General features: G+C 39.6%; 1 protein-coding gene across 3 annotated transcripts in view; it reads left to right on the top strand.

Moving 5' to 3' along the window:
• Positions 1 to 16,087, top strand: part of LOC109706143 — a 51,410-nt gene that overhangs the window by 17,110 nt on the left and 18,213 nt on the right. The window contains exon 2 of one of the 3 annotated variants that reach the window (XM_020226958.1): positions 11,275 to 11,325. The exons of the other annotated variants lie outside the window; for them this stretch is intronic. The gene's annotated coding sequence lies outside the window, so the exon portion shown is untranslated. The remainder of the gene's footprint in view (positions 1 to 11,274; positions 11,326 to 16,087) is intronic. 3 annotated transcript variants of the gene reach the window in all.

The raw sequence follows: 16,087 nt of genomic DNA, 5'->3' as shown, positions 1-16,087 counted from the left end.
CATGAGCTTCATCATACCTTTCTGTTGCATTGGGCTGGAAATATTTTGTTCCAGCAAATATTTCAAGCTCGTGATCCTTTTTTATGGTGAAGGGTTGCAGACTAAGGTAGTGTTTCCATTTATGCACCGCCATTAATATAGCTAAGACTTCCTTTTCATAGGTGGATAAGGCCAATTGCCACTGCCCTATAGCCTTGCTCAAATAAGCTATTGGTTTGCCTTCTTGGGATAGTATTACCCCAATCCCTGTTCCACTTGCATCCACCACTAGGACAAAAGCCTTGTTGAAATCAGGCATGACTAGGATTGATGCTTGAGTCATAGCAACCTTCAGTCTCTCAAATGCTTCTTTAGCTTTCTCACTCCACTTGAAGTGTTCCTTCTATAACTCTGTCAGAGGCTGGCTAATACTCCCATACGCTATTATAAATTTTCTGTAACACCCGGTCAATCCCAAGAATCCTCTTAGCCCTTTTAAATTGATTAGTGTTGGCCAATTCACCATTGCCTTGATTTTATTGGGATCAGTCACCACTCATACACTTGAGATGATGTGACCTAGATACTCCACCTGTTCTTGCCCAAAGAAGCATTGTGATCTCTTAGCGTACAGCTGGGTTTTCTTCAATAGCTCCAAAATGTACAATGTGTTCCTCTAAACTCTTGCTGTACACTAGTATATCATTAAAGAAAACCAACACACATTTTTTGAGGTATGGAGTGAATATATCATTCATGAGAGATTGAAAAGTAGCTGCGGCATTTGTAAGTCCAAATGGAATGCCCAAAAACTCATAATGACCGGAGTGCGTTCGGAATGCAGTTTTATAAACATCGTTAGGGTCTATCCTATTGGTGATAACCTGACGCAGATCAATTTTGGGGGCTTTTTTTATGTGTAGTCCCCTCAAATTTTTTTTTCTATAAATATAAATTTATATTTGCATAAATAGCCTTCTCCTTGCCACGCGAGCGCCTACGTGGCGTTTTTAAGTTGAATATGGTGATCCAATCATCGTGTATTGGATCACCGTATTCCCTTTTGTATTTATTATTATTCCTAAGTTAAAGAAAGAGACTAAAGTGTTAATATGAATATGATGATTCGATCACCGTGTTCAACTTAAATTGCCAGCTTGGCGCTCGCGTGGTAAGGAGAGGACCATATATCCAAATATAAATTGCTAAGGCCATTTATAAAAACAAGCTTTCTGAGGGGGCTAAATGTAAAAAAAATCCTAATTTGGGAGAATTATTTGGAACCTTGCAATTCATCGAGTAAATCATTTAGGATGGGAATGGAGTAACGACCCAGCCCACTAGCAACAATAACTCGTTGGGCCCAAACACCGGCCCAAAATGCTTAAGCCCAGTTATTATTATTAGTGTCTAAGTCTCTTATATACCAAATCACATCCCCATTTCTATCCGATGTGGGATTATTGGAGTGTGACAGACTCCCTCCGTTAAGGCCCTGACGTCCTTGTTAGTCTAATTACACACACAGCCCAAGATCACCAGGCGATGTGAGACTCGTCTCGCTAGCCTTGTCATCCTGACCCTGGCATAACCGACCACCTTGTCATACAGACTCCGGCATAGCCTATCACTTTGTCGTTCAGACCCTGGCTCAGTCGAGACTTGCCACACAATTTTGGCTGGTAATTGGCTCTGATACCAAAAGTAACGACCCAGCCCACTAGCAACAATAACTTGTTGGGCCCAAACAGCGGCCCAAAATGCTTAAGCCCAGTTATTATTACTAGTGTCAAAGTCTCTTATATACCCAATCACATCCTCATTCCTATTCGATGTCGGATTATTGGGGTGTGACAATGGGTTACGTATCTTTGATAGTAGACTTGTTTAATTGTCGGTAATCCACGAATAGTCTTCAACTCTGGTCTTTTTTCTTAACCAATAACACTGGTGAGGCATACGGGCTTGTGCTTCTTTGTATAATGGATGATTGAAGCATCTCTATGATTTGCATTTCGATTTCCCCCTTCTGCTCATGCATATATCGGTAAGGCTGGTTGTTGATAGGTTCTGACCTTGGTTGCAGTGGTATTTTTGCTGGTGGCAATTGAGCAGGTTTTTGGAACAATTCTTCAACTGTTTTAGCACTTCTTGTACCTTGACAGGTATTTCCCTCTCATCCTTGCTGCCAGGGAACACTATGTAAGCTATGGCACAGCAATTCCCCATTGAGCTGGCCTTAATCCATTGTTTAGCACCGATCCCTCTCAGTTTGGCTCCATCAGTGATTCCCTTGAGCATCATTGGCTTCCCTTCTTTACTGAAGGAGACTGTGATTGCCATAGTCAAAAGTAACCTTTCCATACCTTCTGAGGATCTAAGCCAATCAATGCCAAGTATAGTGCTAGACCCATCCAACCTGATCACTCTTAGGTCAGCTTGATAAGGCTCTCCTTGCACGACCTACTTGAAATGTGGGCATTTTAATTTGCTCAAGACTTTGTGGCCGTTAGTTATGGTGACAACAAGCGGTGAAGTAGTGGTTGAAGTAGCGTTGATTGACTTAGCGATTTGGAAATCGATAAAGTTGTGTGTGCTCCCAGTGGTCAAGGTTTTTCTACCTACCTTTCCTTGTACCTTGATTGTCACGCCCCGAGCCCGCCAATTTGGTCTATTCAGGCACGCACATAAACGCGGAACGGACAGAGCCTCTCTTGTTCGCCCATGGTTCAACCACAATAATAGCATGTATAATGAGTTGCCCAGAAAAACATCAATATACATGACATGCACGAGGGCAAGTAAACAAAAGCAAGTGAAAGTAAATTTCTATCTATTACAACCATACAATTTGAACTTTGCTTACATTATCCAAAATACAACTCTTTTACATATGTCATTACATACATTATTCATCTCCCAAAATACACTCTTTACAAGTTCTTTTCATCAAATACAAAAGATGAAAATAAAGGGTACAACAAATGCACGGAGGTCCACTCCCTAGGGCGTTATGCCTTTGCTGCGATCCTCGACCGCCCCGCTCGCATTAGGATCTGCAAAATGGTGGGGTGAGAACTACAAGAAGTTTCCAGTGGGTTCGGCTGCCGACCTCGCCGACTTTCTCACTAGGTCTAATCAGATATAAGTAGAGAAAGATAGATAAACAACTCAAAACTAATGAAGCTACTATGCCTGTAATAAGAAATTGAAACAATACATATAGGATGCTTATGATGCATGTCATGTCCATGACCATAACCCAATCATCTTGGCTAACTCATAGGTTAAGCCCAACTCACCAAACCAAATCCTTTCTTATCGGGGAGATTTCCGCTACAACCTGATAGGACTGTCTGCTGGGGAGAATTCCGCTACCGCTCAGTTGATGACAACTCCGGAGCTCATCGCTTGAGATTGAGCGATCACCCTCAAGCATATCAGACTACATGTGAGTATAATTCAATCCTCTAACCATGAGGATACCATGTCAACTAATGCCATAACACTCGTAGTGTACCATTCTCTAGCATTCAATGTTTCTAGCTGCTATTCAACTCATTTAGTCATAATGTCACCATGTTTACTACATTGTCAATGTTCACATCTTAGTTCATACATCTATAGGGTTCTCGTGTGTCCAAGGTTCTATCGTCAATTCATGTACATCTTTACATTAAAAGCATGTAAGAAGTTCCAACATATTACAATTTAATCCTACAATGTATGAATTCTATACATACACATACATGATCAATATGGTGACGAAGATATGAAGAGAAATCCGACTGTTTCGGATAGCACCACCCACCTCGTAGTGATGCCGGGATGCGAGAACCCAAGTCCCGCAATTTATCATCGCCAATTTCTCTCGACCCAACATTAACGATGGCAAAATAGGGTTTTTCCTGAATAGGATGCCGTAAGCTTGTCGAAACTCCAATCCGAGTTGCCCAACGCGTCGAATTATCCTTCAATTAGGAATACAAGAGATCAATTTCATCATAGACCTCATTTCCTACAAAACCCTAAATTTAACCCTAGGGTTTGCATACACTATATACATCCAATTTTCTTAGGAATTCATGGAGCACACTAAGCTCCTATGTCTCACGAATCCCAAAAACATGGATTTTTAGGGTAATAAAACCAAATCCTAACTCATACTTGCAAGGGAACTCACCTTGACCACCGTGCACCTCAAGTCCTTCATTGTTCTTGAGCTCCTCCTCCAAAAGCTGCAATCCACCCTTTAAATCTCCTCCAAAGCCCTTGTTGGAGAGATTCTAGAGAGAGAAGGAGAGGAGAAGAGAAAAAAAATGAGAAGGTTTTCTGATGCAAAAGGAATGAATGCATTGGGCTCCTTCTATAAGATAGCACAATTGCATTTAAGCCCTCCACCTTTTGTTATTTGCACCCATTCAATTTCTGCACTTCGCAGAGCTGAGTACCGGTACTCGAATTGGAGTACTAATACGCGAGCCCTCTAGTACTAGTACCCGCTTCCGGGTGCCTTAACCTGAACGTTAAACTTTTGGGTTTTGTATTGGGTTGTGGTACGCGATCTCCAGTACCGGTACACGACCTCCAGTACCGGTACCCCCAACGCAGTACCTCAACCCGAGAGCTGGCTATTTGGGACTTCTATTGAGTAACGTGAGGCGCCGTCACCGGCACGGCTGCCGCATTTGCTCCCCCTGCGACATTAGGAGCTGGTGCCGAAGGTATGGGCGGATCTCGGCTCGCAGGTGCTGCCGCTGCTGCTGCCGCCACCTGTCGCAACGCAGTCTTGAAGCCTTCCCATTTGCTCCTCCTGTCGCTGCACCATTCCAACAAGTGCAGCCACCTGAGCACGCAACTCCCGAACCTCGTCGGGCCCAGACGACTGAGGTGTCTCAGACGGGGTCTCGGAGTAGGCCTCGTCATAGGGCGTCTTATCGGCGCCATTGCCTCCTGAAACGTAGCAACCAAATTAGTCACTTGACCCACGTTATTTACTCGTCTTTATGACTCATCCATACAAAACCAAATTAGGCGAAAGCATTCAAGTGCACCCATTCTCACCACTAGGTGTTATGTTGTCGGCTGCCAACATAACCTCCCTAGATTGAGAATAAATAGCAACTTGGATTAGCCCCTAATTACCATTAGAGACATACTAACAACTAACCCAATCAGCTTCCGCTATAATTCAAATCCACGTCACTTACGTACCTAAGTCCTTAAAGCTTCGTTTGGTTTGGGGTTAAGTCAGAACTAGTTATTCCAGGGATAGGATTAAGTTAAGGGTTAAGGTGGGGTTTGAGTACTTTTGTGTTTGGTTGAGAATTGGGTTTAATCCATGTATAAGTAAAATAGTGTTTGGTTGGAGTAGGTGGAATAAGAAGGATAGTGGGTTGTTATAAATAGAAAATAATGATTTTGTGCCAATTTTTATATTTGAATTTAAAATTTTAATTTTATATTTAAAATTTAAAATTTAAATAGATAACTTTTAAAATTAAAAAATTCAAAATTAAAATTTATTTTTAAATTTGAAATTTAAAAATTTAAAGTTTAAAATTTAAATCAAATCTAACAAATATAAATTTAAATAATTAAAATTGAAAATTGAAAATTGAAAATTTAAAATTTAAAAATATTTAAAAAATTAAAATTATAAATATATATTTTAAGATTACAAATTATAAATATTTAAAATTTCAAATATAAAATATAAAATATAAAATTTAAATAATTAAAAATAACAATTTAAAATTTAAAATTTAAAATGTAAAATTTGAATTTTAAATTTTAAAATTAAAAATTAAAATTTAAAAATATAAATATTAATTTTAAGATTACAAATTAAACATTTTAAAATATTCAAATATAAAATGCCAAATTTAAAATTTAAATAATTAAAATTAAAATTTAAAAATTTTAATATTAATTTTAAGATTACAAATTATAAGTTTTTAAAATTTTCTATTTAAAATTAAAAATTAAAAATTATATTAAAAATTAAATTGGGGAAGGATTAACTCTAATTCCACCCTTATTCCTTGGGTGGGTGGGGTTACCCCAAATGGGCTAACCCGGGCTAGCCGCTTTGGGGTGGGGTTAGCTAACCAGCCCACCCTCCTAAAATCATGTTTGGGGTTAAAGGGGGGGGGATAACCCCCTTATCCCCCTTTTTAACCCCAACTGAACAATATCTAAGGTTTTCCATTCTAAAGTTTCCTAGGTCCTTCCTAGACTTTTACTTTTCCACGCTCTGATACCACTCTATCTGTCACGTCCCAAGCCCGCCAATTTGGTCGGTTCGGGCACGCATACAGATGCCGAACGGACCGAGCCTCCCCTGTCCGCCCAAGGCTCAACCACAATAATAGCATGTATAATGAGTTGCCTAGGAAAACATCGATATACATGACTTGCACGAGGGCAAGTAAAAAAGGGCAAGTAAAAGTAAATTTCTATCTATTACAACCATACAATTTGAACTTTGTTTACATTATCCATGTAAGATATGAATGCCCTAAGATCTAAAAGGTAAAATCACACCTGGGGAGGGTGGTGAATAGGTGTAAACGATAAACCAACCAACTCGATGCAATTAAAAATAAGTGCGGAAAAATTAAAATCAACACATCGAGATTTTTACATTGGAAAACTGCAATCTAGGAGTAAAAAAACCCACGGGACCGTTCACACGAAACAATTCACTATAAAATGATGAGTACAAGGTGATTTACCAAATTCATGACTCAATCTTTACCGAATCCTCGTAGTAGATCGTCTTCGTTGATCCTCGACTGATTGAACTCTTCCAATCGATCACGCCGCGACTCCTCGTAGCAACGACGCCTCGACTCCTCGAGCGTCCACTGAATCCTTGGCCTCACGCAAAGCCCTCGCGCAAACACTCCGTCCGGAGCCCGTAAAAATATAGTTGATGGTGATTTGAACGCTTAGAAGAATATAAGATATGAGGAGAACCCACTTAACCCATCATCAACTTGATTCTCAAAGGAGCATTAGAATCAAAAACCTAAAAACCAAGTTGATGATCGAAAGAACGAAACTTGCTCTAAGAAGTGAATCAAAAGCACCAAAAGCAAGTTTCTAGGGTTTCCTATTGATCTTCTTTCTAAGCACATATTTTAGGAGGAGCCCCATATCTTATTTATAGGTGTGGGAGAGATTAGAGTCATATTAGGAATGAAAAACATGATTCCGAAAACAGACGATGGGTTCAGGGTCCGGACCTTACTTCAGGGTCCGAACCTTGAAGGTTCGGATCTTCAAACCAGGGTCCGGACTCTCCTCGCGTAACAGAAAACACGGCGCACGGGTTCCGGACCCTAGACCCACGGTCCGAACCCTTGCTGTGAAACTACAAGGAAGGCCCACGGGTTCCGGACCTTGGCTCCAGGGTCCGGAATCTGAACCCTAAAATTCTTCGTTTTTTTAAGTTCCAAACATTTCAAAACTACTTCTAAGTCTCCCAAACACTTATATATGTGCGAAAATCACCACTAACCATAAACGCACATACCTGAGATCGATGAGCATTACGGGTGAGCCTTTTTCCTTGAATCTTGAAATCATCTTCTTCAACCCTTCAAGACTCCACATAACGTCACGAAATCCGCCAACCTAAAAGTCCTAACAACGCTCAAAAACAAAATAATCAGAGTTTGTCGCAATCACCAAACGACAACCTCCTCGCATGACTGATCCAACAAAAACAAAATACATTTCACACTTCACACAACTCCCAAAAACAAACTCTATGACTTAGACGCAACAAGGAGTCTTGAAGTCCTGTATTCTCCTGCAAAACAAATTCTCCAAACATGCACAGCTAAAGTAATCAAGAAAAGTAAGTCAATCAAGATCTAAGTCATCACAGTCATAATAAAAAAAAGTAAGTCTATCAAGATCTAAGTCATCACAGTCATAATAAAAAAAGGTAAGTTATCAAGATCTAAGTCATCACAGTCAACTAAGCATCTAAAGTAATCACAGTCATCTAAGCAGAGCAAAACATGAAAAGCAAGTAAAACTACATCTCCTTTTTGTCGCAAAATCCTAAAACGACAAAGGAGGATGCACATGATCACAGAAGCCCCAGCATCTAATCAAAATCATCATCCTGCGGAGGAATGTCAGCACGACAACAACCCAACTTGTCAAATATAGCTTTCATCAATCGGGAGATCTTTCCAAGCCGCTTAGTGATGCACGTTTGTTCTAAAGTGATGCGCTCCTGCTCAGCCATAATCTGCTGAAGCTCTGCAGACATCCCGAGGCTATGTTCATAGGAGCTGCACCGCGTGTCCACTCCGTGTTGCCGTAAAATCCGCATAATGATCAAAGGATAAGGCAACCGTTCATTCTGATTTGACGTCTTGATATCCTTTGCCATCCGGTGCCAAATGAGAAATGGAACGTTCAAATTGATTCCACGGGAGCGAACTTCATCAGGATGTCCAAGCAAGTACATGTAAAGTAGCCTCTCCTAACAAACCACCTTCGTATTCATAGTAGGCAAAATATTGTAGACAATGATGAAGTTTAGAAATCGATATTCTGTCTTTAGTTCCTTGGACATAACAGAATTTCCAGTTGACTGAGTACCCGACAAACAAACGCCATTCACAACCTTGCACCAGTCGCGAAGTGAATCAATGCCAGCTCGGAGAAAGTCGATTCCGTCAGTTCGGGCTTGCATTGTAGGATATCGAACTTCTGAAAGTAGGAAGTTACGGTAGGATAGTATGTCGGAGTTTATTATAAAAATAAATATAAATAAAAATAGTGTGAGATACTATTTTATTGGACTCATAGAAGTAAAGTATAAGTTGGAAATGACCTGTGCTGAAATCGGAGCGAAAACCGAAGATTTAGAATTTTCTGTGAGGNTGTGATGATTGATTGTATTCGGAAGTCTAAATGTATTTGAAAGGAAAAGAAATGTAAATAATATCAAGTGAGATGAATGAATGAATGTAATAACTTAGGATGTGTTTATGTTATTTGATACCTTCCTTATGCAATCGTTGTATGTTAAATACTGTTCCTGGTTGGAACCTATTGTAATTGTATTGATTGCGACGCCTAGGACGTACAGGGAAAACTCTGTCCGTTCGGCGGTCTGTCGACGGCGCCGCGACCCGACCAAATTGGCGGGTGGTCGCGGGTCGTGACATGCATGATGAGAGCAGAGGCAACGATACTTGGTGTGATATCCAATGCAATACCACGAACAGTTGTTTTAAACACATACGGACCCCCCTTCCGAATCTTGGAGATAATCGGCACGCATGTAGAACTCTCGAATCAACTCCAGACAATACCAGCTTTGTTCAGGAAAAGAACAAATTTCTTCAAGATTGCCATTCTCATACAAATCTTCAAAGGCCTCTTCGATGAGTTTCCGAACACCAACTTCCTGCTCGCCTATGCACAGCTTTGAAGAGAACATTGCTCGTTGTTTCGGCGACACAGGCTCATCTTGATGCAAACTGCGACGAGGTGGGTCAGATGTTGGTTCACGAATTTCAACTCCGCCAGCCCTCTTCCGTCCACGTGTTGGAGCCAACTTCTCCTTGCCCTTTCTTTTTGGCACTACCGGTTCCTTGCCTTTTCGCTTAGACACAACTTCAAGAGTAAGCAATTCCCAGTCAGCCGATTCAGTTTCGGAGTGGTCAGAAGCCTTATACTCACTCCCTTCATCCTCAACAACATTTGCATGCTTCTGAGTTGTAGATTTTCGGCGGGCGGAGGGTCTGGACCTTCAACCCAGGGTTCGGACCCCGTAAGCCAAATTTTTTTTTTTCAGAAAAATATATTCTAACCCCATATAAATGTATATGTAAAATCATAATGATTTGTGAAACAAAATCATCAATCCACATCAAATTAAGCCAATTTCACAAAATATTCTAATATGTCAAGATCTATTGAGAGAGAAATTTAGACAAATTCTAGATGAGTATACTTTAAGTTAAGCACCTCAGACATGATCTAAAGTCTATAGTATCTATCCGTCATCAAATTCTTTAAAACAATGAATAGAAAGATCCTAAATATTGAAAACCTCAAAATAATGTGACCAAATTGGGTTATGCACGAAAACATATAATGGGAGTGGCTCTTTGAGCATCTTGTCACATTCCACCTTATATCACCTAAGAGATGTGTCAAAAATATATCAATTAATTTTACCATCTCTAGAGCATCTCATTAAAAATTTTCTTTTCTTCTTTTTCCTTGGTTTTTTTTAAAAAATGATTTTAAGATGCAAATACATGTGGCAGCTGCACACACTGTCCAGACGACCAGGGTGGTAGCCTTTTCCTCTATGTGGTGGTAGTTTTCACACTCCCCTGAGGGATGTAACTTTTTCCACATCTTATGATCTTTAATATCATGTATCATGAAAACTCCCCCTAAAGCAGTGCAACTCCCAGGTCGGAAACATTATCGAGAATTCAATAAATAAGGAAATTGTTATTCATATTGTAGTGAACAATCAAACAAGACAAACAACATTTAAAGTTCGAAGAATGAGGTGTTTAATTTAATAAGTACACAAAAATAGAATTTAAATAAATAACTCCTTCAATAAATCTGACATATAAAAATAGATCGGTAACTGACCAAAAATGATGTATCATGAAGTAATCAAAGTCATATCACATGATTCACATACAAGTTATGATGAGACATGATGAGAAAAATAAACATGTCGGAACCAATGCAACAAATAATGAACAAAATATTCATGCATTATCATGGCCCAAAGAACTTGTCTAGATAGATGGATTCATACCAATTGCCTTTCGTAAATGTAGAAAACGTTTTTCATCTAAAGGCTTTGTTAAAATGTCAGCAAATTGATCATCAGTAGAAATATATTCAAGATGAGGCACATTTGATTCAACTAAGTCTCTTAAAAAGTGATAACGAAGTTCAATGTGTTTTGTTCGAGAATGTAAAACAGGGTTTTTTGAAATATTTATAGCACTTGTATTATCACAAAGAATCGTAACGGTGGAGGAGGAGATCTGATAGTCACTCAGTAAACTTTTCATCCTATATGTATTGTCACATATAGGTGTGTGACTTGATGGCTGTTGTTGGGTAGTAAACAACTTTAGCAACTGTTCATGCTTGTGCACGTTCTCTTGGAGCATAATTTTGTGCCTCTTTGCTGCCTCGATTTGCAGAGCTTCATATCTTTACTGCCCTTCTTGTTCTATCTCATCTAGTTCTTGAGCCAATGTTCCAATCTTCTTGCTGCAGTCTATATTAAACTGCTGAACTTCTAATTCCATCTCAGCACTGCACTACGAGGTGAGCTTCTGCATTCTTTCTTCGATTTATTTGATGTTTTCATTGAGATCCGTTAGTCTGGTCCCCTCTTTTTCCTCCTATGATGTCAGGAGTGTTTTCTTGGGATTTGATCTATTTCTCAGTTCATAACACTGGCTATAATAACTCCAAGGCTGCCTGTGATGCTAGTCTGAGGTTTAGATGCTGTTTCTATCAATGGAATAGTAACTAATTCTTCTCCTACCTTGGTACATTGCTACTTGTTGGGAATTATATTGCAGATATATGCACAATCTAATGAGGGAGCTGCTAGCCTTTACCTATCCGATTTGTAACCATGTGGCCAATTGTTCTATCCCCTATTGCTTGTCGCAGCTTGGTTCTCCTGCGTAGAACCTCCAAGCAGATTCTGTTGGCATTCAATTAAATTGAATCGGGTGCGCCCATAATCGGGCTCGATCCGACAGTTAACGTTGTCTAATTGGATTAGGATTAATATCGCTTTTAAATTGGAAAGCTAATTAGAGATAAATTTTAACCATATTGGGATAACAATTATAAACCGATTTAGCCTTATATCTTACGTACCTATTAAGATTTTGGAATCCCTTATAAATATACGGGCTATCTCTCATAAGAGAGAACAAAAAAACAAGAGAGAAATATAGAAACCACACCCTCCATTAACCAATTATTCTAGAGGGTCTTGAACGGTGGATTAGAGATCGCGCTCGTTTGTAGTTCGATCCACCGCGAGTTTGGAGCGATAGAAGACGATCTGAGGACACGTGAATCAACCTCTACGATCCGGGCTCGTCGCATTCTAGTGCTAATCGCTTCCGCAAAAGAGTACGAACGAATACTTCCGCTGTGCTCTACATTGGTATCAGAGCCCTATTATGATGATTTTGTGCCGTAAATTAATTTTTTAACGAGATTGCATGCCTAGATTTAAATCTACTATCGTTTAGATTTTTACTTGCATGCTTGTGGCGTTAATGGTGGATTTTTCTAGGGTGGATATTTTTGCATAGTTTTTACACATCGTGTAGCACCTATGTTATAGATTAAATCTACAAAGTTTGATTTAATTTGGTTTGTATTTTATGAAAAAAATGAAACCCTAAATCGAAACTTTGCGGGCGGCTTGTTTGATGTATGATGTAGGATCATTGTGAAACTTGCATGATTTGGAAGAGCTCCTCACAAGCTTTCTATTGATATATTTCTTGTAAAATTTGCAGTTCTAAATCAAAAGAAGATATGAATTTTTAAAGTTTATTCTTCTTTAAAAATAAAAAAAAGAGGGACTACTGTGGACGGATCCGCACACAGTGGGTGGGCACAGGCCTGGCCCCGCTGCCGGTTTCGGGCTCGGCCCGCCTGTTACAGGCGCTCGTGCCGCGTGTAACAGTGCGCGTGGCCCAACCCGGCCGCTTCGGACTTGCTTGCTCGACCGGCTCCATAGGGGGGGGTCGGCGGGGCCCCACTTCACAGCGAACTGGGGAGCGGCGGGCCCAGTAGAAGATGTGATGGGATCCTTCCCGCCCCGAATCTGAAATAGGCTCACGGAGGGTACCTGCATGTCCCCTGTGGAGTGAGGCTGGCTGGCCGCACACATCCCCTTATAGAGGGCAGGCTGCCGCCTCGGCCTTCCTGCTGCAACGCAACGCGGGCCCAAGCCCGCCCACCAACGAGCGGCGTGTGGGGCTGCCCTGCCCTTAGCGGGCGCCTTGCACCGCTAGCGGCCGGCCCTCCTGCCACGAGCGGGCGCGCAGGCCGGCTCGCCACGAGCAGGGCGGCTCGTGGGTGTCCCGCCTCGCGACAACGGCGCGTATATATTATTATATATATATATATATTAATATATATTATATATATATATAGAATTAGGCGGCTACCTATATATCTTATAGTACCGCGCAGCCTCCCGGAATACTATAGTCTTAGCTTTCGATCTTTAGGCGTGTTCAAATTAACGAATCACCCGTTAAATATTGATCTTAGCAGGTGTTTCTATAAGTTGCTTAGAAAAAATTTTAGTTTTTTCGACATGTTTACTTAGTAATAAATTTATGTCAAAATGAACGGTGGAAATTGAATATTCTTAAAATTTGAGATAAACCTTTTTTTTAAATTCAAGATCAATGCACTGTTAACCTCTAATTCTAGATCAGTTTAAAGTATTTTGTATCAAATTTGAAAGAAATTTAGATTTTTCATACACGTTAAACTCCAAACTGCGCGATAGTAGCCATGAATTGCAATTTTGAAATGGTTGGTCAGATAAAGTAAACTATTGTCGAAAAAATATAAAACTCTTTTATTTCTAAAAATATAAATCCCATTAGCATCAGTTTTAACGGGTGGATCGTTGATTTGAACCCCTTAGGATCGAAAGGAGATATAAGTACGGAACCCGGATATATAGATAGCTATAGGCAGATAGCTCCTCTCTCTTCTCCCTCTCGGCTCTCTCTCTCTCTATCTCTATACTAATATATATATTATATATGGTAGAATTAGGCTACGTACTACTTTCTAATTTCTTATAGTGGAGCTTCGAGTACTATAGTCTTGTTTTCGATCTTTAGGGTATTTCAAATTACGATGCCACACCGTTAAATATGTTAGGTATATGAAATTCTTAGGAATAAAATTTTTTAGTTTTTTCGACATGTTTACTTTGTAAATATTATGTCAAATATGGACGGGAACGTAATTTATTATGTCAAATGGACGGTGGAATATTGAATAATCTTTAAAATTTGAGCATAGACTTTTAAAATCACAGTCAAGAATGTTAACCTTAATTTAGATTAGTTTAAAGTTATTTTCTATTCAAATTTTTGGAAGAAATTTAGTTCTGTCACACCGTCAAACTCCAAACGTCGCCTAGTAGCCATTGAAAATGCATTTTAAAATAGGTTTGATCATAAAGTAAAACTATGTCGAACAAATTATAAAATTTTTATTTCTAAAAACTTTAAAATCCCATAAGATCATTTAACGCTGTGGCTCATTGATAGTTGAAATACCCTAAGATCGAAAAACATGACTATAGCTACGGAGAGCTCCAGTATATAGATAAGCTATAGCGGACTAGCTCCCTGTTATATATATATATATAATACTATATATCTATTACTATATATGTATATATATAAATTATTTAAAAGCATTTAGGATGATTTCATATGCCTCTAAAAATATATACTGATGCATTATTATGATAAATTTATTTTGTCTCTTCAATGCCTATGATTGATATGAGTATATATTAAATTTTTATAGTATTGCAAATATCAAGTGGGACTTTTTATTTGATAGAGTAATTATGTCTTTACTCCAATATTTTTGTGAAACTTAAATAAATAATTAAATTTTTGACATAGGGTGCCTGTGATGTGATTATGAGCATGAGCGAAATTTTTCTTACGCTCTGATGATTAATTTTATAATTTATTAGAGATGCGGTAAAATTGATATGTAATCGTAATGTTATTTAAAATATCTTTTTTTGCGCATTGTATGACTTAGTGGAGATTTAAATGACCTCCAAACAAGATTGTTGCGGATTTTAATCAAAGGCCGAGAATTGGTATTGGTGACAATTATGATATTTGCACCGTAAATTCAATATGTTCTTATTGAGAGAGTTCTAGGAAAGGCTTGGTAATAAGATGGAGCCAACGATAGAGGGCACACAGGCTGCCAGGTTCGTCGCAGATTTGGCAAGCTTATATAACTGGCCGGGTTAGAAAGGGACGCATTGCTTGTGGTGTATCCACGTTGCTGAGCCAGTATGAGATGATCTTTCTCCCCGGGGCGATATGAGCAGTACCCTATGCCATGACATGTGGGAGGCTCTCAAAGCTAAATTTGGCTTGCGACTTCGCCACAGGTTGGACAGTCTGACTAATGCGGTCTTGAACAGTTATAGAAGCTGCGTCATACTATGAACAGTTATTGAGAATAAGTGTAAACATGATTTGCGACGTTAAATGTGCTGGCGGCCACCTTGACTCGATGAGCAAGAGTACAAGCTATGTTTTGCTCTTTCCTAAATTCTTGGACATATATGCGGTAAATTTTGACATATAATGAAGTTTCAAATTTTTGAGGATGTTCGCAACATTAGAGTTGGAAGGAGGAGCACCTGAGGCCTGTTTAAAACCCCAGACTTTCAACAGAAATTGGGTTCAAAGCGACAAAAGAGAGACTACCCTGGCGTCAAGTGTAGCGGATCTCGCTTACAGAACACAGAAGAACATAAACGAAAGAGAAGCCAAACACGGTGGCAAAGACAAGCCAAGATGACCTGTTCAATTGTAACAGCTGGGCACTAGCTTTGATTGCATTGAAGCGCAAGAGAAGGTAGCCTGTCTTATCCTAATTCTCGTTATTTTGTTTTCTAGCTACGATTTGTTGCTGAATCTCTCCGTCGTGGTTGTAGTCTCCCAGAGCAGCAGCAGACCCCACGTAGCGAGGCGAATCGATGGGATTCGTCGAGATACCATGCTGTGCCTGCTGGGCAGCAGACAAGAGTATCTGGGGACGATTCCGCGCTGATGTATCTAGGTTCTGTGAGTACAAGTTGATCATGCGAGGTGTGGAACTTTTATGCCTTCATGATGCTGCTTTATGCCCCAGGAATTCGCACATAACTTGTTTTCTATTCTTTTTGCATCTAGTTAGGCTTCTTCGTTTAGTCTATGAGAAATCGATATGTTGGAATTCTCTTGAACTGTCCTTATATAATGGAGACGTTTTATTAATCTCT

This window comes from Ananas comosus, linkage group 2 (assembly GCF_001540865.1).
Source record: "Ananas comosus cultivar F153 linkage group 2, ASM154086v1, whole genome shotgun sequence".
Lineage (NCBI taxonomy): Eukaryota > Viridiplantae > Streptophyta > Magnoliopsida > Poales > Bromeliaceae > Ananas > Ananas comosus.
This window is presented reverse-complemented; position numbering and strand designations above follow the sequence as displayed.